Raw genomic sequence first — 24955 nt, forward strand, 5'->3', positions numbered from 1 at the left:
GTGGTGAAGCAATGAATATTTCCCTGGAAGTTGAGAAATAAGGCAAGGATATCTGCTTTCACAACTTCTATTCAGCATTATGCTGGAGATCGTAGCCAGTTTAATAAGATAAATGACAGGCATAAAGGAAGAGCTAAAACTCCTGATTTGCAGATATAATTAGTTACATTTTAAAAATTCTAAGGACTCAAACAACAAGCAAATCTACTGGAACTGATAAGTGAGTTAAACAATGTCTCAGGATACAGAAAAATCAATTGTATATCTTAAAAATTATATATTTATATATATATAATTTTATTGATTTTAGAGAGGAGGGGGAGAGAGAAACATAAATGATGAGAGAGAATCATTGATTGTCTGCCTCCTGCACACCCCCGACTGGGGATTGAGCCCACAACCCGGGCATGTGCCCTGACTGGGAATTGAACCATGACCTCCTGGTTCATAGGTTGATGCTCAACTACTTAGCCATGCTGGCCGGGCAACAATTGTATGTCTTTATATTAGCAATGAATAATTGAAAACTTAAAAAATGTTTAAATAGCACAATTTTCAACAGTGTAAATACATAAAATAGAAATAAATTTAAGGGAAAATTTGCAAGCTCTTGCAAAGAAGATATATGATGGTTCACTCAAAACTATAAAGATTTACTGAGTGAAAGAAGACTCAAATAAATAGAATAGTATACCACATTCATGAATTAGAAAAACTATCATAGATATTAGTTGTCATGGAATTGACCTACAAATTCAACCCAAGAGCAATAAAAGATCCCCTTCCTCCTGTGAACTGACAAAAGATGAAGCTCATGTGTGCAGCTGTTTCTTCAAGATTGAAATTACATTTAAGGTAAAAAAATAACAGTTCTGGGCTTACCTCTTTGGATTCTCACTTTCTTTTAGATTTTGGCCCCACAGTTCCTCCCCTGATTGTATATTCTTATATAATTTAAAGATGTTTTCTTGGTTTTGTATATTATCCAGTTTTTATTTTGTTATTGGTAAGAGTCAATTTTCTAGTTCTGTTTCTATAAGATGTCTCCACCTTCTGTTTTTCCTATCAGTCAGTTAGATAAAAATTATTTTGAATACTTACTGTGTGACAGGCACTTCTAGGCACTGTGTATGTAGTGACAAGCAAGACAAAGTCTTTGAACTTAGGAAGTTCTCATTCTAATAGAGGGTATATTTATTTTTCCATTCAAGCATATTTAGAAACAATGGTTATGCAATGCATGAACTTTAAGCAAATGTCAATTTCTTCTTCTGAAGGCTTCCCTGGGGAGCTAGAACCTCACTTAATAGACTTTTAAATGTTAGCACCATGCTGACTTGGAGGACCATCATAAAATCTGTTCAAAGTCTGGGGTAGAGCAAGAACTAGGGGGAAAGAACCTGAGATGGTAAGTGAGGGACTAACATTTTAATGATGACTAAGATTTCGCCACATGACCAGCAAAGATTAGAGAAGTGACACGTGAGGCATCTGTGTCCTTGTCTTTTCTATCCCACAGATATTGAGAGTATAAGCCTCCGAGAGAGAAAAAGTAAGAAACGAGAAGCTTGAAATTTACCCACAGAGCCACCCTTTCAAGTTTCAGAAATACCTTGAACTCAAAAACCTCTTTCTACAGCTTTTAACCACCAGTATAAGGAAGTTCCCAGGCTCTTGCCAGTTTTAAGTAGTCCCCAAGGAGAAAGACAGCAGAGCCCGTCAAGGAAACCATCAAACCACTCATGCCTGCAAGGATGCTGTTAGACAACTGATACCCTTCAAGGCCTTTAATCCCATCAAACACCCACCTGGGAGGCCAACAGAGAGGCCACCCTCCAAACTGCATTGCTTGCCTTGAAGGAGAATGAACCAACACTTTCCTCCATAGAGGTCTTTCATCCTGAAACACAACCCAAAGGGACCTCCGCTACTGAATCCCCTTGAGAATCCTCTCTTATGATGTTTCTCACCATATCCAGCATTTCCTCCTCCTTTGGGCTGTCTTCAGAGAAGAATTAGCCACATCTTGCCTTTGTGCTTATTGTTATTGCCATTCAACCAATCAACATTTGTTGACCTGCTGCTGCTTTGTGCTTCACTTAGTCCTAGCAGGATTCACAGCATCATTGGCAGTCTTTAAAGTGGTGTGCCCTTATAGAGGGGATAAATGGTGGTGCAAAAATACAATAAAATAAAGAGAAGCTAAGAAAAAGAAAAACGTATTTGAGAATTTATACCGGCCGCAAAGAGAAATGGTCTATAATTGAACTTAGATATCCTAGATTGAGTCCTACCTCTGACATTTACTAACTCTGTGACATTTTCCCCTCTTACCTATTTATTTTAATCCCAGTATCTTCATCTGTAAAATGGTAAAAATTATAATATCCATTCACCCCATAGTAGGCTTTTGTCATTTGACATAGTGGGTGTAAAACTATTTTCTAAACAGTAAAACAGCGTACAAATGTGAAGTGTTCTTTCTTTCTTTTTCTTTTTCTTTTCTTTTCTTTTCTTCTCTTTTCTTTCTTTCCTTCCTTTATTTTATTTTATTTTATTTTATTTTATTTTATTTTATTTTATTTTATTTTACTAGAAACCTCATTTCTTGTTTTATCTGGTACCCACAGCAACTCATTTTCTGTTGGTGAGGCTGAGGAAAGTAAATTGTTCAAGGTCTCACAGCTGGGAAGTGGCAGGGATGAGTGTGGAACTAAGTCTTCCTAAGCATGTGTTATATCCTAGCATAACATCTCTGTCAGTTGTTCTCAACCCAGATTACTCATCTGAGTCGCTTTTAAAAAATACAGATACCTGGGTTTTACCCAGACTTTCGGAGCCAAAATTCCCAGATTCTAAGGCGATCTGGAAGTGGAGTTCTCTGTGGGCTGTGGTAGTGACTGAGATGGGAATTGGCAGTGGGGAGAAAGTCTGTGGGCATTACCTAATGCTGACCTCCAGCATGGCTTCAGTGTGTGCCTGGGGGAATGTGTAAGTGATGGGAAGAAGCTGTAATGGTGCTGAGCTGCAGAATTCCATGTGGGAGAGCCTGGTTCCTGTGGTCAGGGCTTGGAGCCTTCGGTTTATTCCAGGAAGTCCTGCAGCCTTCTGTTTGGAATTTTTTTTCTGGCTGCATGTTCACAACCAAAGTGTAATTCTCCAAACTTGGAGAGTTTAGCAAAGTTAATTTTAAAACTGGACTATGTCAGTGTTTTATCGCTACAAGTTTGGAGTGTTTTATTGTGCGGAGGTCAGATTAGCTCAGATGAACCATGAGAGGTGCTTCCTCAAAATAAATATTAAAAAATTAGGCCAATGACTTGTGCTGAAACTTGGATGGCTGTACAGCAACATGGGGTTTTGCAGTGTCAGCCTCATTTCCCATGTTATCAGAAAGCCGAGTGGACTAGGCCACAGATACAGTTGAAGTTAGAATGTATGTGTAAGGTTGTAAGCTTACTTACTCACTTTATGTCCTCACACCTATGATCTCTAGTTAATGAGATCAGGATGATTCTGTTTTCTCCTCAGGCACAGATTCTCTTTCTTAATGAGTGAGCTGAGAAATCTTACTCTGACGCTACTTATATAGTAAATCATGTTTGTAAAGCTCTTTAGATTACAAAACACATGTGCCTTGATTTTCATTTATTTATATTTATACCTCACCCTTTCCAACAAATGATTTAAGAATTTCTGCAAAAACATTTTCTTACTTTTAATAAAATAGTGAGGTGACATAGGTTAATAAAATTAATATCGGTTTCAAGTGTATAATTCTATAATGCACCATCTGTATATTGCACTGTCGTATTTACCACCCAAAGTCAAATCTTCTGTCATCATACAGTTTACCTTCTTTACCCTTTAATACTGTCCTCACCCCCTTTCCTCTGGTAACCACCATACTGTGTCTGTGTATATGAGTTTTTGTTTGTCTTGTTTGTTCACCGATTGCTTTCAATTTTATATCCCATATATGAGTGCAATCATATGGTTCTTGACCTTTTCCATCTGACTTATTTTGTTTAGCATGATATTTTCAAGATCCATCATGTTGTTGCAAATGGAAGTATTTCATATTTTCTTATGGTTGAGTAGTATTCTATTGTATATATGTACACACTTTATCCACTCATCTACTGAAGGACACTTGGGTTGTTTCCATGTCTTGGCCACTGTGATTGATTCTGCAATGAACATAGGGTTGCATATATCTTTAAGAATAAATGTGTTCACATTTTGGGGGTAGATTCTTAGAAGGAGTGTTGCTGGGTCATATGGTAACTCTATTCTTAATTTTTCAAGGAGCCTCCATACTATTTTCCATAGTGGTTGTACCAGTTTATATTCTCACCAGCAATGAGTGAGAGTTCCTTTTTCTTCACAACTTCCTCAACACTTATTACTTGTTGATAATAGTCATTCTAACAGGTGTGAGGCTATATCTCATAGTTTTGATTTTTATTTCCCTAATAATAGCTAGTGAAGTTGAGCATCTTTTTATATACCTGCTGGCTGTTCATATGTCTTCTTGAGATAAGCATCTATTTAGATCCTCTGCCATTTTTTTTTTAAATGGGATTGTTTGTGTTTTTTATTTTTGAGTTGAGTTCTTTATATATTTTAGATATTAGTCCCTTATCAGAGGTGTTGCATATAAATATCTTCTCCCATTTGTTTGGTTGCCTTTTTGTTTTGTTGATGGTTTCTTTTGCTGTGCAGAGACTCTTTGGGATAAGTGTCTGTTCAGATCCTCTGCCATTTTTTTAAATTAAGGGGATCAGGCTGGCAGAGGAGGGCAGTTAGGGGCAATCAGGCAGGCAGGCAGGCAGGCAGGCAGAGAGGTTAGGAGCCGGTAGTCCCAGATTGCAAGAGGGTGCAGGCCAGGCTGAGGAATTCCCGCCCCCCCATGCACAAATTTCGTGCACCAGGCCTCTAGTATTGAATAACAGTGGCAAGAGGTGGCATCCTTGTCTTGTTCCTTATTGTAGATTAAAAGCTTTCAGTTCTTCACCACTGAGTATGGTATTAGCTGAGAGTTTGTCATATATGACCTTTATTATGTTGAGTTACTTTCCTTCTATACCCATTTTATTATGTTTTAATCATAAATGGATATCTTGTCAAATGCTTTTTTTAATATCTATTGATAATGATCATATGATTTGTATCCTTTATTTTGTTTATGTGGTGTATCATATTGATTGATTTGTGTATGGTGAACCAAATAAACAACCTAAAATTACATCTTAAAGAACTAAAGAGTAGTTCAGTTGGTTGAGTGTCATTCTGTGCACCGCAAGTTTTCAGGTTTGATTCCTGGTCAGGGCACATATTTAAAAAGTCAATTAAAAAAAAAAGAATACTATGAAAGACTAAATGCCACCAAATTCAATAACCTAGAAAAAATGGGCAAGTTCTTAGAAATATATAACCCTCCTAGACTAAATTACAAAGACCTGGAAAATCGAAGTAGACTGATCAACAGTGAGAATATTGAAACAACCATTAAAAAACTTTCAAAAAGTAAAAGTTCAGGACCAAATGGCTTCACTAGCAAATTCTACCAGTGGGTGCCAACCAGTTTAGTATGGCTATATCAAAGGTCAAAATAGGATCCCAGATGGAAGTTAGGAGGAAGAGGGTAAATATCTCAAGAATCAGCCTACTTTTCTTCCCTACACTATCACCATCCTGGTCCAAGCCCCTTTAAGATTCGTGTTAAGTTCTATCAACTGGTGAGTGGGAGGTACATTCCAGGTAATTCAGCGGGGTCAGAAAAAAAAAAAATGCAGCCAACTGCCTTATTAAGAGTTGATGGGTCTGTAGCTTCTGACTATTTATTTAACCAACCAATTGTAGTAAGCCAAGCATTGTAGTAAGCACTGGGAGCAAGAGATGAGTTAGATGTGGCCTCATCCTCAAGTGGATTACAGCTAGATGGGGGAAGCAGAAATTAAAAACTCTACAAAACAAAGTAAGTCATTAAAATCAATTTGGCTAATCCTATGTAATAAAAGGCTAATATGCAAATAGACGGAACAGTGGAACAACCAAACAACCATTCCCTATGGTGTGCGCTGACCACCTGGGGGTGCATGCGGAACATGGTGGGTGTCGGCCTCAGTGGGATGGTGAAGCAGGTGAACTGGGGTGCCAGGCCAAGGCGGGGCACCGGTCGCTGTCATCGGGGTGAGCCTCTGGTGGTTACTAAAAATTCTTTGCTCCCACGTGCCGTGGTCCCGCCCAGCACTCATACCTGCTGCTGGCACCAGAGCCACCATTTGTACCCGCTGCTGGAGCCTGGCACCAGCCCCGATCGCTCGGCACTGTCAGCGGGAGCAAGCGGCGGCTGCTGGCCCAGATCGCCCCTGAGGGCTTCTCCACCTCCCCCTGCTGCTGAGGGGAGATCGGGGCAGCAGCCGCCACTTGCACTCCCTGACAATGCCGGCCCCACTCGCACCCACTGCTGGTGCCGGCCCCAATCACTCCACGCCATCAGTGGGTGTGAGTGGGGCCAGTGCCATCAGTGTGTGGGAGTGGCAGTGGTGGAAACAGGGCTGCTGGCAGACAGGAGACTGGGGGCTGTGGCAGAAGGGGCCAGGCTGGGGCGTGGAGGATGGGCTGAGACCCACCCCTGTGCCCACCACAGCCTTGCAGCCAACAGTTCCTTTCAAGGTGCATGAATTTGCGCATTGGGCGCCTAGTATAGTAGTAACAGGTTTATTTGAAGGAACATATAAAACCAGAGGAGGAAATACTTAACCCAGTCTAGTGGTAAGAAATAGGTGGTGAGGACCAAAAAAACGCCTCCTGGACCACGTCTTACACCAACAAAAGAATTTAGCCAGGTGAAAGTTGGGGGTGGGAAGTAGGTAAGGTTGGCAGTAGGGACAACATGAATAAAGATACATCATGGTGTAGGGGAGCACTACAACTGTAACCAGACAACCAATGGGTTTGGGCTGCTTGTCACTACCTGAGCCAATTAAGCAGAGACAGGGTTGAACCATATATGAACATTTATTCCAATACTGCCAGCAGTATGAGAGAGAGGAGCAGGTCACTCACGAAAATCTGCTCTACCCATCTCCATAAGCCCCCTGTTTATATCACAAAGAAGGACAAAGATTACATGGGAAAGTAAGAATTATTGACATGGGAAAGTAGGCAAGGTACAATGATTACAGGCAGTGCAGGCTTGGGGGGTGAGGATGGGGGTGGGGTCATAGAGAGTGGGTACCTCCAGGTGCCTTCAGGACCAGATTACAGGCAATAGAGGCTGGGGTTGCAAAGGGCGAGCACCTCTGGGACTAGATTGTTTTAGCCACGAGATTGTAAATCTTTCCTTAATGATAGGCAATTCTCAGGAAAGGAGGATGGACTGCATTCCGATGTTAGCTCCCATGTCCCAGGGTGCACAACTCTCATCCAGGTTAGAATATGCTTTCTCTAATTATTTTATTTTATTTAAAGCGTTAACTAAAATTTTTATTGGTAGTTCATCTCATGGTAAAATTGCATAACATGTAATGAACCTAAAGCAGTCATATTTTAGTGCAAAAAATTAAAATTTAAAAGCTATCAAGACTACATTATAAAATTTCCAAAAGCCTCCTAATATTTAAATCCAAAAAGGGGGGGTAGTAGAAAGAATATCATGTAAGAAAAAATATCCTGTAAGTAAATTACATCTAGAAAATTTTTACTTTAGAAAATTAACTTTCATTTGTAATGCTAACAGCAAGACACCCATGAAAAACACACATGGTGTCAAAACAAGTCAAAGGAAAATCGTTTGGACAAAAAATGAAAAAGGATCCCAAGTCAAATTTATAGAAAATATTCCTTTATTAACTTTTGGTCGAGTATATGTTTGTATATTTTCAGAAAACACCTCCAAGACCATGTGAATTCCTGCAACAGAGAGGAATTGACAGGATTGCTCCAGCCATGAAGACAGAAGAGAAACAGTCCAGAGATGGAAGACGCTGACGACGCCTTACCATACTAGCAGTCAGCAGCTGTGCATCACGGCAGGTTGCCCAGGACCAAACCAGAGAGGGTTGGACCTGCATTACCACCATTTGTCCACCATCCAGAACTGAAATATCATTGCTGATGTGTACACATAAGGAACTGTTTGACATTGAAATTGGGACTCAAAAGAACTGTTGGCCCAGAAAGAAACTCACTACAGACTGATTCATTTGCCTCTCAGCATAACCATTATTGCTTGTCTCATTTTCGGTTCTTATAAGTGTATTTCTAGTATCACATGATCTCACTCATCTAGGGGAAATAATGAACAACATAAACTGATGAACAAAAACAGACCCGGAGACAGGGAAGCATCGATCAGACTGTCAAACCTCAGAGGGAAGGTAGGGGAGGGTGGCGGTAAGGGGGAGAGATCAACCAAAGGACTTGTATGCATGCATATAAGCCTAACCAGTGGTCACGGACAACAGGGGGTGGGGGCATGCATGGGGAGGGGTTTGGGATGGGAATTGGGGGATGAGGACAAATATGTAATACCTTAATCAATAAAGAAATTAATAAAAAATAAATAAATTAAAAATATATATTTTTATTGATTTCAGAGAGGAAGGGAGAGGGAGAGAAATAGAAACATCATTGATGAGAGAGAATCATTGATCAGCTGCCTCCTGCATGCCCCCTACTGGGGATCAAGCCCACAACCTGGGCATGTGCCCTTGACCAGAATCAAACCCGGGACCCTTCAGTCCGCAGGCTGATGCTCTATTCACTGATCCAAACCGGCTAGGGCAGATTATGCTTTCTCTAACCAGAACAGAACAATCACAGTTAACAGATTATGATTAATAGTTCTTATAATTATAGCTAGTCCCCAATATTCTATTTCTGCCCCTAATACAACAGGTTTTGTTTTGTTGGGGTTACAATATGAATGGAGCTGAAGAAGAGTAGTGGAAAGATGAAGCTGCAGAGAAAGGCTGGATCCAATTTTAAGAGCTTAAACTTCACCTTCGAATGAATTTTAAATATGGTCAGATTTGCATTTTAAAAACATCAGTAGCTGCTCTTTGCAAGGTTAGTTTGGGGAAAGGGAAACTGGATGTGGTGAGATCTTTGGGAGTCTACTGCAGCAGCACACTGAAACCTTTATAGCAGCACTAGGCATACCCACTGAGATGATGAGGGGTATTAAAATGCAACAAGAGAATGACTAGAAGAAATGGATAGAAACTGATAGGAAGGGTAATAAGCAGAACTTGGTTGGGGGGCGGGGGCGGGTGATGTAAAAGAAGGAAGGAGTCAAGAATGAGCCACAGTTTCTGACACACCACCTAGCGATTTGGAGCTGCCAGACACCAGGCCAATTCCTCGAAGGGAAAGATAATTAACCCAGGGTAGGGTTAACTGAGTTTGAGGTGTCCATGACAGGATGACAGGACATTCAGATAAAGATGAGCAGCAGGCAGCTGGATACAAGGGTCTAGAGCTCAGAACTGAGGTCAGAGCTAGAGAAATAGCCAGAGGAATCAAAGATTGAACAAAGCTAAAACAAGCCTGTTGTTTGAAGCAGGTTAGGAAAAAATAAAAGACAAGGAAAAAGAGTTTTTGGTTTTTTTAAAGAGACAATCTATGAGTAACCAGGCTACAAAAAAATAGTTGATGCCTGAACTGAATCATTACCAAAAAATAAGTTTATACTTATTTTTATTTTTAAAAAATATATTTTCATTGATTTCAGAGAGGAAGGAAGAGATAGAAACATCAATGATGAGAGAGAATCATTGATTGGCTGACTCCTGCACACCCTCCTCTACTGGGGATCTAGCCTGCAACCTGGGGGCATGTGCCCTTGACTAGAATCAAACATGGGATCATCCTTCAGTCTGCAGGCCAACACTCTATCCACTGAGCCAAACTGGCTAGGGCTGTTATTTTTATTTTTAATATATTTTTATTGATTTCAGAGAGAAAGGGAGAGGGAAAGAGAAAGACATCAATGATGAAAGAGAATCATAGATTGGCTGCCTCCTGCACGCCCCCTACTGGAGAATGGAGCCCACAACCTGGGCATGTGCCCTGACTGAAATGGAACCGTGACCTCCTGGTGGACTCTCAACCACTGAGCCACGCCAGCCTGGCTATACTTACTATTTTTTTAAGAACCAAAGCAGAATCAAGCAGGGAGTACACTGTAAAAGGCACATTTCCAATGTGCTGCTCCAGGCTAAGGGTGGGGTTGGGCTTTACATTCAGCCTCCCAGAACCCGAGGGGGCCTCGGAGGCCACGCCCCGGCCACGCCCCCTGCCCGCAGGCGCGTCCTCAGCCCGGCCTCCATCTTGAGAGACGCTGGTCTGGTCAGTGCGAAGTCCAGGCTTGAGTGTGGGCTGTGAAGTCACGGTAAGTAAAGTGTCCAGCTTCCTGCTTCCCACGTGAGCATCTTCCGAAGTAGGAGCTACATTCATTCTCAAGTTGGCAGTCAAACCCGCGGCACGTGGACTCGTCAGCTCACCGGGTCGGTTGAACCTGGAGCTGCCATTACCTGCAGGGCTGGTGGGAGGAGGCTGAGGCCGAAGGGCTGCCACCTGTGCGGGCCCCTGGGGGCCACCTCTCGGGGGGGGGGGGGGGGGGGACCGCAGACCCAGGTCCGCCTGCGGGTCTCGGCGCCTTTGTCTGAGGATCACAGCCCAACGCTGCGCGGGTTCAACGTCTGAAAATAGTTGTGTGATGAGCTCTGTCCAGTTTCCCGGTTTTTGGCGGGAGGCTGAGTCTTTTCTAGGGGTCAGAAAAGACTGGTTGAATCTTGGTTGAGTGTCATTCTGTGCACCACAAGTTTTCAGGTTTGATTCCCGGTCAGGGCACATATTTAAAAAGTCAATTAAAATAAAAGAATACTATGAAAGACTAAATGCCACCAAATTCAATAACCTAGAAAAAATGGGCAAGTTCTTAGAAATGTATAGCCCTCCTAAATTATGAAGTTCTGGTTATATATTTCTAAGAACTTGTTGGGTTGTCCCACTGTTCCATCCTGACAGGCACGCCCTGGTTTTTGACTCAGGCAACTGGGTGAACAGTGGTGCCCTTTACTGAGAAGGGAGGTACTTGGGAGGAATGGGCCTTGGAGGGAAAATCAAGGATTCGGTTTTGGACATGGCATTTGAGAGACCTGTGAGAAATGCAAGTGGGAATTTCAGTCAGCTGTTGGGTTTGTAAATCAGAGAAGAGGTCTGGAAGGGGAAACTGATTATTGATGCCCTACCCCCTCCTCCCTGCCTCCTAAACGTTATTGAAATTTCACTGTGGACTTGGCTACCTGGCTGGTAGACTCAAAGTTAAAGGACGTGCAGACATGTGGGAAAGGTTGTGGTTAAAATGCTGCCTTTTATCCAACTATTATTCATTCCAGCTGTTTACCACCCTCTCAACGATGTTTGTTTGAACTACCTTTCTTCGATAATTCGATGTTTGTAACTTAGGCACCAGCTTCGTGCAGTTTTCCTTCTAGTTTCATCATCACCTAGTTCAGCGGTCGGCAAACTCATTAGTCAACAGCGCCAAATATCAACAGTACAACGTTTGAAATTTCTTTTGAGAGCCGAAAACCGACTTCTGCGCATGGGCCACGAAGTTTCAATCGCACTGTACATGCGCACCCGCATGTGGTATTTTGTGGAAGAGCCACACTCAAGGGGCCAAAGAGCCGCATGTGGCTCGCGAGCCGCAGTTTGCCGACCACTGACCTAGTTCAAACTTCTTTCTCATTGTTCATTGTGATTATTTTCCTTCGATCCATGTGGTTTTATAAAGATAGTGTTTCATTACCAGATGTGCAATTTTCTAGTTATCTTTTACCGATTTCTGTAGTCAGAAAATGTGCTCTTAAGATTTCAATTCTTACAAGTTTATTACAACCCGTTGTGTACTCAATACATGATCACTTTTCATAAATGTTCCGTTTCCATTAGAAAAGAATGTACATTCTGCTATCATTGAGAACAGTGTTTTATAAATGTTAGACTGGTTTGTTAATCAAGTTGTTAAAATCTTCTATATCCTTACAGACTTTTAAAAATCTTCTTATTGTGTCCATTATTGAGAGAGATGTGGTAAATCTTTCACCATATTTGTGGACTTGTCGTTTGCTCCTATAAGAGGATATGTGGTTGGGTGCCTATAAATTGAAAATTCTTTTTAAAAAATCATTTTTATCATTATGGAATGTCCCTTTTTGTTTTTACTAACTCTGGTTGCTTCAGGGTTTTTTGATCTGCTAGTAAGTAGATTGTATCTTTTGGCCCTAATTCTCACCCTTACATTAGTTACACCTTTTGCGTTCACCCTGTTTGCTATGTAACTTTATGGTGCCTGCCTACCATGAGTTGACCTGCTCTGCTTTTGACTTTGACCTTGAGGCATCCTGTGAAGCAGAGGCTTGAAATGGGCTTGCACAGTGGAACTGCCTTTCTTGGACATTTTCCATCACCATGAGACCAGCCTCAGGCTAACCTGGTTGAGTGACACATGGAGCAGTCAGGTCACCCCAGTCATCCTAGTTGAGGACAGTCTAGAGCCACAGAACAGGTAGTCAATCAGCTCAGATGTGTATGTAGTAAATGCTTATGTTTTTGTTACTGAGGTTTTGTCTTTGGTTGGTACATGTCATATCCTGGTAATGAAATATTGATACACACACACACACACACACACACACACACACACACACACACACACGTACTATATCTTTTTCCTTCTACCTCAACAAATCAACTTCTTATATGGTGGGTTTTGTTATTTTAATGTAGACAATTTTTGTGTTTTTAAAATTGGACTGCTATTCCACTTACTTTAAAAGGAATTATAGATATATAAAGGGTGGGCCAAAAGTAGGTTTGCACTTGTGAGTACTCGAAAAGCAGAGTTAGTAAAGCTATTGTAATAATCATAATCTGCATGTCTTTTTCCATACAAACAACTGTAAACCTACTTTTGCCCCACTCTGTATTTAGGTTTAAATCAGACATTTCATTGTTGAGAGTATTACAGATGTCTCCCTTTGCCCCCCTCCCCCATTGCTCCCATCCACCTGGTTCCTGCCCCACCCCAGGCCTTCGCCACCCTATAGTCTGTGTCCATAGGAAATACATATCGTATCTAATAAAGAGGGAATATGCTAATTGACCATCACTCTGTCACAAAGATGGCTGCACCCACAGCTGAGGCCAAGTTCCCATAAGGAGCCTTAATGAACAATCAGCAGGAACGTGAGGCTACGCCCTCCCCCACCCCCATGGGGCTTGACAGGGGACCTCAGGCCATGCCCCCCGCCCTGGCATCAGGCTGGGGGACCTCAGGCCACGCCTCCCACCAGGTGGGGCTTGACGGGGGACCTCAAGGTGCCCTTCCTGTCTTGGTGCTGGGCTAGGGGACCTCAGGCTGCTCCCCCTGCCCCAGCGCCAGGCCAGGGGACCTCAGGCTGTGCCCCCCACCAGGTGGGGCTTGACAGGGGACTTCAGGCCCGACCCCCACCCCAGCACCAGGCTGGGGGACCTCAGACCGCACCCCCCGCCTGGCGGAGCTTGACGGGGGACCTCAAGGTGCACCCCCAATGCTGGGTTGGGGGAATTCAGGCCACATCCCCCACTAGGTGGGGCTTGACAGGGGACTTCAGGCCACGCCCCCCACCCCAGCACCAGGCCGGGGGACCTCAGACTTCATCCCCCGCCCAGCAGGGCTTGACGTGGGACCTCAGGCTGCGCCCCCCCGCCCCAGCACTGGGCCAGGGGACCTGAGGCTGCACCCCCCTGCCTAGCTGGGCTTGACAAGGGACCTCAGGCCGAGCCCCAAACCCAATGGGGCTTGACAGGGGACCTCAAGGTGCACTCCCAGTGCTGGGTTGGGGGAACTCAGGCTGCGCCCCCCACCAGATGGGGCTTGACAGGGGACTTCAGGCCACACCACCCACCCCAGGACCAGGCCGGGGGACCTCAGACCTCACCCCCTACCCGGCGGGGCTTGACGCGGGACCTCAGGCTGTGCCCCCCATCCAGCGGGGCTTCACAGGGGACCTCAGGCCGTGCCCCCCATCCAGCGGGGCTTCACAGGGGACCTCAGGCCGTGCCCCCCATCCTGGTGCTGGGCCAGGGGACCTGAGGCTATGCCCCCTGCCTGGTGGGGCTTTACAAGGGTGGTACTGGCTGGGTCTGGATCTAGCCCAATGCGGGGGGGGGGGGGGGGTCTAGGTCTCATGCGATTTTGAGGCTCATGTGGGTGGGTGGGGACTTGACTCTGGGTCCTGTGGTGCGCCCCAGACTCTGACAGGAGGAAGGTTTTCATATACATTTTACTAATTTTCTTTCATCTCTGACACTTCTATTATAGAGAAAGGGCAAATAGCAATATTAAATTATTTCCTCTAATTAATCCCCTTTTAATGTGCATGAATCTTGTGCACCGGGCCACTAGTATGCATATAAGTTCTTTGGTTAATCTCCACCCCCCATCCCCCCTTCCCTCTGAGACACATCAGCCTGTTCCATGTTTCCATGACTCTGGTTCTATTTTATTCATCAGTTTATTTTGTTCATTAGATTCCTTATTTGTTTATTTTGATTTTTAGCTTCAATTGTTGATAGATACTTATTTACTGCCATTTTATTCATATTTTTGATCCTTCTTCTTCCTCTTCCTCTTCTTAAAGAATATCCTTCAACATCGAGGCAAGACCCTCCACCAGAAAAAAGATTATGACTTGCTGAAGGCTCAATGGTGGTTAGCATTTTTTAGCAGTAAAATATTTTTAATTAATGTGTGTACATTGTTTATTAGACATAATGCTTTTGCATGTTTACTACATTACAGTATAGTGTAAACATAACTTCTGTTTGCATGGGTATCCAAAAAATTCACATGACTTGCTTTATTGCAATATTCACTGTGTTGTGATGGTATGGTACCAAACCTGCAATATCTCCAAGATATGCCTGTACTCACTTCCTTTCTTTGATGCATTGTTATCTTTCACTGCCTATTGTCTACTATCCGAAAACTGTGGCTTCATATTTTCCCCAGGTTTTTAGTCACTTAAAGTGGGAGGTTTACTGCAGTTCCTGTTCTTTATGTAGGTGCACATTCCTACCTGATACCTTTTTCCTTCATACTGGATGACTTTCTATAACATTTCTGTAGTGTAAGTTACCTGGTGATTAATTCTTCTAGTTTTAAAGTATCTGAAATGTCTTTATTTAAGCTTCATTTTTTTTTTAAAAAAAACTTTTTGCTGAGTTTCGTGTTCTAGATTAACATGCTTTGTTTTGTTTTCTTAAATTCTTTAAAGATGTTGCTCCACTGTCTTCTGGCTTGCATTGTTTTCAGCAAGAAGTCATTGTTGTTGAAGGAATATCAAGAAGTCATTCTTATCTTTGTTCCTCTATCAGGCGTCCTCAAACTTTTTAAACAGGGGGCCAGTTCACTGTCCCTCAGACCGTTGGAGGGCCGGACTATAGTTTTAAAAAAAAACTATGAACAAATTCCTATGTGCACTGCGGGCCCGGGATGAGTCGGCTGCTAAGCAGGACAGGCAGCGGCACCCAGCGGGCCGGATAAATGTCCTTGGCGGGCCGCATGTGGCCCGCGGGCCATAGTTTGAGTACCCCTGCTCTACACGTAATATGTTTTTTCTCTCTGGCTGGCTTTGAGCATTTTTTCTTAACCAGTGTTTTTAAGTATTTTGCTTATGATATTACTTGTAAGTTTCTTTTTCTTGGATTTGGGTGTGCTTCTTAGGTTAACAGTTTTTATCAAATTTGAGAATTTTTACCCATTCTTCAAATATTTTGTTCCCTTTCTTTTTCCTCTCTTTCAGAGACTTCAGTCACATTTATATTAGACTGCTTGTAATTGTTCTACAGCCCACAGTTCTCTTCATTTTTTAAAATTCTCAAGTTCTTTAATCTTTTTCCTTCAGTGTCTAATTGGTTCTTAATGCCAACAGTACATTTTTCATCTCAGACATTATTATCTTTCATCTCTAGAAGTTCAATCTACATCTTTTAAAAATATTTTCTATGTCTCTCCATAACATGCTTGTTTCCCTATAGTGTCTTGAACATATGGAATATAGTTACAATTATGTTTTAATGTCCTTGCCTACTAATTTTATCATCTGAGACATTTCTGAGTTATTGTTGATTAAATGACTTTTTCTCTTCATATGGGTTATATTTTCTTGCTTTTTTATGTGTCTGGTAATATTTCCCCTTAAGATTGATTTTATTACTTTTATTTCAATTACAGTTTGCATTATATATTATTTGGTATTAGTTTCAGGTGTGCAACATCATGGTAGACAATCGTATACTTTACAAAGTGTTCCCCCTGACATTTCCAGTAACACCTGGCACCATACATCTATGTTCATCAGGAATATTGACCTGTATATGGTAATTTTTTCATTGCATGCTAGGGATTGTGCATTTTGCTTTGTTTGCTGCTTCTCATATTCAAAAAATATTCTTGGTCTTTGTTCTTGAACACAGTCAAGTTACTTGGAAAGATTTTGGCTCTTTTGAAAATAACCTTAAAGCTTTGTTAGTCCAGGCCATAGGAGCCTTTAGTGTAGGCCTAATTTTTTTCCCATTATTAAGTCAAAACCCTCTGAGTATGCTACATAGGGCTGTATGTATTACAAGTTTTTGTGCTCTGGTGGAAAACACCAACCATTCCCAGCCTTTTGTGAGCTCTGGAGATTGTCTCACCACCTCCTTTTGTGTGGTAGTTTTTCTAGCCTCAGGTAATTTCTCCATAGGTAGGTACGGATCAATATTCAGTTGGGGACTCAGGGGAGACACAGTGGGAACACTTAACCACCCCAAACTCTTATTTCTATCTGCTCAGTTCAAGGATACTGCCAGATTTTACTTGCATTCTTACTTCTAGTGCTTCATCCTAGAAACTCTATCTAGATTGTACATTGGACATTAACAATGCTGGCATACTTTGTTTTATTGTGCTTCACTTTATTGTACTTTGCAGATATTCTCCTTTTGCAAATTGAAGGTTTTGGGCAACCCTGCATCATTTTTCCAATAGTATTTGGTTACTTTGTGTTTCTATGTCACATTTTGGTAATTTTTCTAATGTTATTTTATACATGTTATGGTCTGTGATCTTTGATGTTACTATTGTAATTAATTTTGGGTGTCAGGAGCTGTACCCATATAAGATGGTGAACTTAATTGATAAATGTTGTGTGTATTCTGACTTCTCCTCTGACCATCCTTTCTCCTCTCTCCTTCTTCTTGGGCTTTCTTATTCCCTGATACAAAAATATTATAATTGGGACAATTAATAAAATGGCCTCTAAGTATCCAAGTGAAAGGCAGAGTCAGATGACTCATTTCAATTCAAAAGCTAGAAATGTTTAGGCTGAGTGAGGAAGATATGTTGAAGGTCGAGTTAGGCTGAAGGCTAGGCCTGCTGCACCAAACAGTTAGCCAAGATGTGAATGCAAAGGAAAAGTTCTTGGAGGAAATTAAAAGTGCTACTCTAGTGAACAAATGATAAGAAAGCAAAGCAACCATATTATTGATATGGAGAAAGTTTTAATGGTTTGGATAAAAGATCAAATCAGCCACAACATTCCACTTAAGCCAAAACCTAATCCAGGCAATGCTCTCTCTTAAATTTTATGTAGGCTGGGAGAGGTGAGGAAGCTGCAGAAGAAAAGTTGGAAACTAGTAGAGATTGGTTCGTGTGGTTTAAGGAAAGAAGCTGTTTCCATCACATAAAAGTGCAGGGTGAAGCAGGCAGTGCTGATGTGGAGGCTGCAGCAAGTTATCCAGAAGATATAGCTGAGATAATTAATGAAGGTGGCTATAGCTAGCAACAGATTTTAAATTTAGGTGAATAGCATTGCATTGGAAGAATATGTCATCTAGAACTTGCATAGCTGGAGAGGAGAAATCAATGCCTGGTCTCAAAGCTTCAAAGGACAGGCTGACCCTTTTGTTTGTGCCTAATGTAGCTGCTGACTTTAAGTTGAGGCCAATGCTCATTTACCCAATCAAAAACCCTAGTGCCCTTAAGAATTATGCTAAATCTACTCTACCTGTGCCTTGTAAATGAAACTACAAAGCCTGGCTGATGGCACATGTGTTTGTAAATGGTTACTGAATGTTTAAGCCTACTGTTGAGATCTGCTCAGAAAAAAGATACCTTTGAAGATGTTATTGCTCATTGACAATGTACCTGGTCACCTAACAGCTCTGCAGGAGATTACTTTTGTTTTCATGCCTGCTAACAAAACATCTGTTCTTCAGTCCATGGACCAGGGAGTAATTTTGATTTTTAAGTTTTATTATTTAAGAAATACATTTCAAAAAGTAAATAAAAAGAAGAAGAAATACATTTTATAAGGCTATAGCTGCCATAGCTAGTGATTTTCTGATGGATCTTGGCAAACTAAATTCTGTAAAGGATTCACCAGTCTAGAGGCCATTAAGAACGTTCATGATTGCCCAGCTGCTGTGGCTCAGTGGTTGAGTGTCGACCCATGAACCAGAAGGTCAGGGTTTGATTCCCAGTCAGGGCACATGCCTGGGTTTGGGCTCAATCCGCAGTGTGGGGTGTGCTTGAGGCAGTTGACCAATGATTCTCTCTTATCATTGACTAGAGGCCTGGTGCACAAAATTCGTGCATTGGGGGTGTTCCCTCAGCCCAGCCTTCACCCTCTCCAATCTGGGATCCCTCTCACAATCCGGGACTGCTAGCTCCTAACTGCTCACCTGCCTGCCTGCCTGATCACCCCTAACTGTCCCCCCTGCCAGCCTGATCACCCCTAACCGCCTCTGCCTGCCAGCCTGATCGCCCCTAACTGCCCCCCTGCCGACCTGGTCGCCCCATGCAGCCTGCTGTTTGGTTGTTACTGTGACGGCATCCTGGACAATTTGCATATTCCTCTATTATTAGTATAGATGTTTCTATCTCTCTCCCTCTCCCATCCTTTCTGAAATCAATAAAACATATTTGAAAAGAAAGAATGTTCATGATTAATGGGAACAAAGTCAAAATATCAACATTAATAGGAATTTGGAAGAAGTTGTTTCCAACCCTCCTGAAAGACTTTGAATGGTTCAGTACTTCAGTGGAAGAGTAACTGCAGATATAGTGGAAATAGAGAACTAGAATCAGAATTGGAGTCTGAAGATATGACTGAATTACTGTAATCTTATGATAAAATGTCAAGGGATGAGGAGTTGCCTCATATGGAAGAGCAAAGAAAGTGGTGTCTTAAGATGGAATTCACTCCTGATGAAGATACTGTGAAGAGTGTTGAAATGAAACAAAGGATTTAGAAAATTATCTGAACTTAGTTGATAAAGCAGCATCAGGGGGCTTGAGAGAATTGACTTCAATTTTGAAAGAAGTTCTACTGTGGGTTAAATGTTATCAAATAGCCTTACATGCTACGGAGAAATTATTTGTGAAAGAAAGTCAATGATGGGACAAACTTCATTGTTGTCTTGTTTTATGAAACCGCCACAGCCATGTTAGTCTTTTTATCAGCCACCACCCTGATCAGTCAGCAGCATCAACATCGAGGCAAGACCCTCCACCAGAAAAAAGTTTACGACTTGCTGAAAGCTTAATGGTGGTTAGAAATTTTTAGCAATAAAATATTTTTAAGGTATGTACATTGCTTTTTAGACATAATGCTTTTGCATATTTACTATACTACAGTATAGTGTAAACATAACTTCTATATGCACAGGAATCCAAAAAATTCACATGACTTGCTTTATTGCAATATTCACTGTGTTGTGATGGTATGGTACCAAACCTGCAATATCTCCAAGATATGCCTGTACTCACTTCCTTTGCTTCCTTTCTTGGGTGGATTGCTATCTTTCACTGCCTATTGTCTACTGTCTGAAAACTGTGGCTTCATATTTTCCCCAGATTTTTAGTCACTTAAAGTGGGAGGTTTACTGCAATCCTTGCTACTCCATTTTGTCCGAAAGTGGCCATTTAGACTCTGTACTGTTAGCTACAACCCTGGAGTCCTTTTCACAAAAGAACAAAGTGGAGCATAACAAAGTTTTCAGGGGTAGAGACTATTGCCTGGGATCAGGTCCTTTAAGACTGTTCTTGTTTGTTTTTAAATATTGTTCTTTTTTCCCAAAATTCCACACATTCTCTGAAAGTTCCTGAGTATGAGAACAACATTCTCCTATCACAGTGGGGTGAGAAAATGCAGTAGTGACAGCTATACGTTCCCCCAATATCTGTTTTTCCTTTTTTTAACTAGTAAGAAAACCCTGTCACTGAAATGCCATGTTCACTTTCTGTAAATGTCCTTAAAATAAAGGGAAGCATCATTCTTTATTCCTTCCTCCTTCCTATTAGCTGGAATTTGGAGTATGGATGTAGCTTGAGCTGCCACTTTGGACCCTGAGAAAGAAGCCCTATGCTGCAAAGGAACAGCAAGGTGGATGACTGGGTTCTTAGTGACATTGTGAAGACACATACCACATAATTTGTTCTTTTTACCTTTGAAATTTTATGTTGGCAAAAGAAAAAATACATTTGTTTTATTTCAGGCATTGCTATTTTGAATATTCCATTATTATTAATTGAGGCTAACCCTCACCAATTCTATATGGGAGAGGATAGAAAGGAAAGGGGCAGGTACTGTGTGTGTGAGTCACCTATTAGTCAAGGATTGTATTTTTCATATACTTTGTCCATACCTCTAAGTTCTCAAGTTATTTCAGTTTAAAAGATACATTTGTATATATTATCTAATTTGATGCTTTCAGCATCTATTAGTTGGCTAGTGCAGAGAATATGGTCCTGTTTTAGAGGTGAGAAAACAACATTGAGTGGTGCAATGACCGTGATAAACACTCAGCAAGTTAGTGGGAAAGGTGGGATGAAGCTCTAGTCTTCTGCGCTGAATTAAGTACAGTATCCTAGATTTTGAACCTAAAAAGAAATCAATTTTTATGGAATTTTCTGTAGAATGGTGGGGTAGGAAACATTTAAAGGAGGTACTAGATCCTGATTGTTTTATTTGTCATTGCAGCAAAAGGGTGAACCATGGAAGAGGAGGAAAAGCAGGGGACAAGAAGATCGAAAACGTGTACTTCATGTATAGAAGACAATTGCAACCACGAGTGCTATGTCTCCTACATTACTGGATTATACAGCTGTCAGTGGGAAGGCAAACTAGAGAAGCAATCTGGACGTGGATTCTGCTGCTGCTCTTTGGTATAGAGAGATGTGGAGATATAGACCACACTTCCTGAGATGTGGGGAACATGGGCTGGTCCCCGCCACCATGAGGGCTCATTATCTCCAGAACCAGGCATGCTTGGGCTCTAGTTCTCCCAGGAAAGGTCTGCCGCAATTCTGGAGCCAAAGTTAACCTTACTGAAACCTGTGCTTGTGTTCTTCCACTTTTACTCTTCACTTCTCCTTTCCTTGCCACCTCTCTTATCATTCATTTATTCATTCACTCACTTTTGCTTTTATTCACTCAGTGAACCTTGAAGAAAAAGTGAAGTTTAAGTACATTTAGATGTTTTTGTCTAGGAATTACAGGAATGTCTGAATATTTATTTTTCTCTTCATTGTGAGTTTCCCAAAGGAGCTCTGCTTATGAGAAAGAAAGAAAAAAAGCAAGTAGGAAACAAAGTACTCTTTTATTTATTTTTATTATTTTTTAATATTTTTTATGTACTTTTTTTAATAGGAAGAGAGAGAGAGGGAGAGAGAGAGAGAGAAACATTGATTGGCTGCCTCCTGCATGCACCCTTACAGGGGATTGAGCCTACAACATGGGCATGTACCCTAATTAGGAATCGTACTGGTGACCTTTCAGTGCATGGGATGATGCTCAGCCAATTAAACCACACTGGCCAGGGCAAGGTATTCTTTTATTATTGGTCAGGCTAATGCCTCATTTTCCCTAAAGAAGAACTGTGATAAGCCTGAGTGGTGGATGTGGCCTACCCTCACCTCATGGCAGTATTTAAGGTTGGTGGCCTGGATTCAAGAAGTGATGGTAAAGATGGAAAAGAGTGAATTGATTAAAAAGATATTACGTGGAGATGAAGTTGTCACACAAGAGCTATAAATAAGGACATAGAAGGATAAAGGGAGGCTTCCTGGGAATGATGACATTTAAGGCAATGTGGCATAGTTGAAAACTCCCTGGGCCAGAGCCTGGGGGTGTTTGGCTCCTAATTCCAACTCTGCCCTTGGGCTGGTTATATGAATTGAAGTAGATAATTCTCACGGCCCCATTTCTACTCAGGGGAAGGAGTAGAGCATAGAGCAGTGGTTCTCAACCTTTTCAATGCCGCGACCCTTTAATACAGTTCCTCATGTTGTGGTGACCCCCAACCATAAAATTATTTTCGTTGCTATTTCATAACTGTAATTTTGCTACTGTTAATGAATCATAATGTAAATATCTGTGTTTTCCAACCCACAGGTTGAGAACCGCTAGCAGGGTCGCCTAAGACCATCAGAAAACACAGATATTTACATTACGATTCATAATAGTAGCAAAAGTACAGTTACGAAGTAGCAACGAAAATAATTTTATGGTTGGGGGTCACCACAACATGAGGAACTGTATTAAAGGGTCGCGGCATTGAAAAGGTTGAGAACCACTGGCATAGAGCATAAGAGCTAAGATCTTGGCTCTGGGAAAGATGGCCTGTATTCAATTTATGGCTTCACCACTGACTACCACCAACTTGGAGCTTTACCGCTGTGGAAACTTGGGCAGATTAAGTAACATTCTGGTGCTTTTGATTCCTCAATGGAATAATGGAGATAATAATAGTCCCCACCAGTAGGGTTTGTCATGAGAATAGAAGAGATAATATGTGGAAAACACTTAGAATAGGGCTTGGCACACAATTAGCACTCAATAAGTATTAGCTATTTTTATTAATATGTTGGAGTCCTTGCCTTTGGAAGTGGTCTTCCACGTATATCAATGATTGTGCAGGCAATTCTGACTAGGAGGAATGAGGTAGTTAGGAGTCCCAAGATAGCGAAGCACAGTGGTGTGTTTAGGGAAAAACAAATTTTCAGTATTGAATTTAGTGACATGTAAGATCATACATGGTAATTGGTGGGATTGGAAAGGAATATTTAACTAAATTATAAAGCTTTCCTAAGTCATGCTAAAATATTTGAACTTTATCCTGTAAACAGTGAAAACATTTTTTTTAAATTTTAACTTTTAAAATATTTTTATTGATTTCAAAGAGCAAGGGAGAGGGAGAGAGAAATAGAAACATCAATGATGAGAGAGAATCACTGATTGGCTGCCTCCTACATGCCCGCCATGGGGGACCAAGCCTGCAATGCAGGCATGTGCCCTGACTGGGAATCAAACTGTGACCTCCTGGTTCATAGGTCAATGCTCAACCACTGAGCCACGTTGGATGGTCAATAGTGAAAATTTTGAGCAAGAATGGCAACAATCAGAATCAAAATACAAAAATGGATTTAATCAACAAAAACCACTTTATTGAGCATTTACTATGTGCCACAGTGATTAGTACAACTAAGGCCTCTAGCCCTCTTGCATCTTAAATTCTAGTGAGATGAGTTATACAATAAATAATGAATCAAGAAAGATGATTTCAGATAGTGGTAAGAGCTTTGAAGGTAATAAAAAGAAAGATGTGTTAAAAACTGTGATGGGAGAGTGGTTAGAGAAGACCTTTTTGAACAAGGGTAATGTGAACTATTTCCTAAATGAAAAGGAAGAGCCAGGCCTGTGTATATCTAGGGGAGGAAGTATTCTAGGCAGAAGAACTAGGAGGAAGAACTCCAGGGAGTACAAAGCTCTTGTGATGGGAACACATTTGGTTATGGTCCAGAAACAGAAGGCCAGTGTGGCTGGAGTTCAGAAATGGAGTCAGTGTGTAGATTGGGATGAGTCAAGGGTGGGTTAGGGTTGATCATATAGGACATTTCTGGCATGGCAGGCAGGTTGGATGATATTCTAGTATAATAGGAAGCCCTGGGAGTTTTGTGAGCAGGGGAGGGACATTATCTGATAGAGGTTTTTAAAAACCCACCTAAGTTTTATGTAGAGAATAAGACCTGAGTCTAATCCTGTGCTCTCCATCCTCTGATACTCATGAGTGGTAGTTTAATGCTATGATACTTGTAATGTCTCTCATCTTTTTGGAATACTGTTTCTATGTTTTCCATTTTATTTTATTTTTTCTTATTCACAATCACCCCATGATTTAATCAGGGTAGGGATTAGTCTTATCTATTTTTAACACAGTAAAAGCAGTGTCCCTAAGAGACAGATTTCTTATTTCTGCGATAGAGGTGTTAGGATTATAGCTCAGCAACTAAAACCTAATGTTCTCAAGGAGGGTTTGGCAACCTCTGGCATGGCTGGTTTGTAACATGATTTTTAGTGTAGGAGGTGCCTTCAAGCCTCAGTTTGACTGTCTTCCATCATGGCTTTGGTTCACAGATCTGGTCAGTATCCTTGCTACTTGTCTGTTTGATCTTGAGTCAGTTAATTTACCTCGCTGAGTTTTAGTTCTTTCTTCTGAAAAATGAGGGTAATAATACCTAATATAAATGGCTATATTGATAGCTAAATACAATGAAAGTAGCTTGTGATGTCCCTAGCATTGTAATAACACAAAATAGCTACTCAAAAAAAGCTTTATTTCCTCAGGTGCTTATGCCCCACTTCAAATGTGAATAGGTAAATGACTAAATTAACTGATGAACAATGAATTAATGAATTACTCAATGAATGAGTCATCAAAAAATTTGATAGATGGAGAAGTGTATAAATTCATCAGATAATTGTTGAGAGCCAGTTACATTTAAGGAACTATGCTATATATTAGCATGTTAGAAGTTCCTGTTCCTCAGAGTAGAAGCTGTCACAATAAA

The 24955-nt window shown here is 41.4% G+C and overlaps 1 protein-coding gene across 1 annotated transcript in view; it reads left to right on the forward strand.

Moving 5' to 3' along the window:
* GDPD4 (glycerophosphodiester phosphodiesterase domain containing 4) overlaps positions 1–24955 on the forward strand; it is a gene marked incomplete at both ends in the record, with an annotated part of 150580 nt that overhangs the window by 24227 nt on the left and 101398 nt on the right. The window lies entirely within an intron of this gene.

Source organism: Plecotus auritus (genome assembly GCF_963455305.1).
Source record: "Plecotus auritus genome assembly, chromosome: 9".
Classification (NCBI taxonomy): Eukaryota; Metazoa; Chordata; class Mammalia; order Chiroptera; family Vespertilionidae; genus Plecotus; species Plecotus auritus.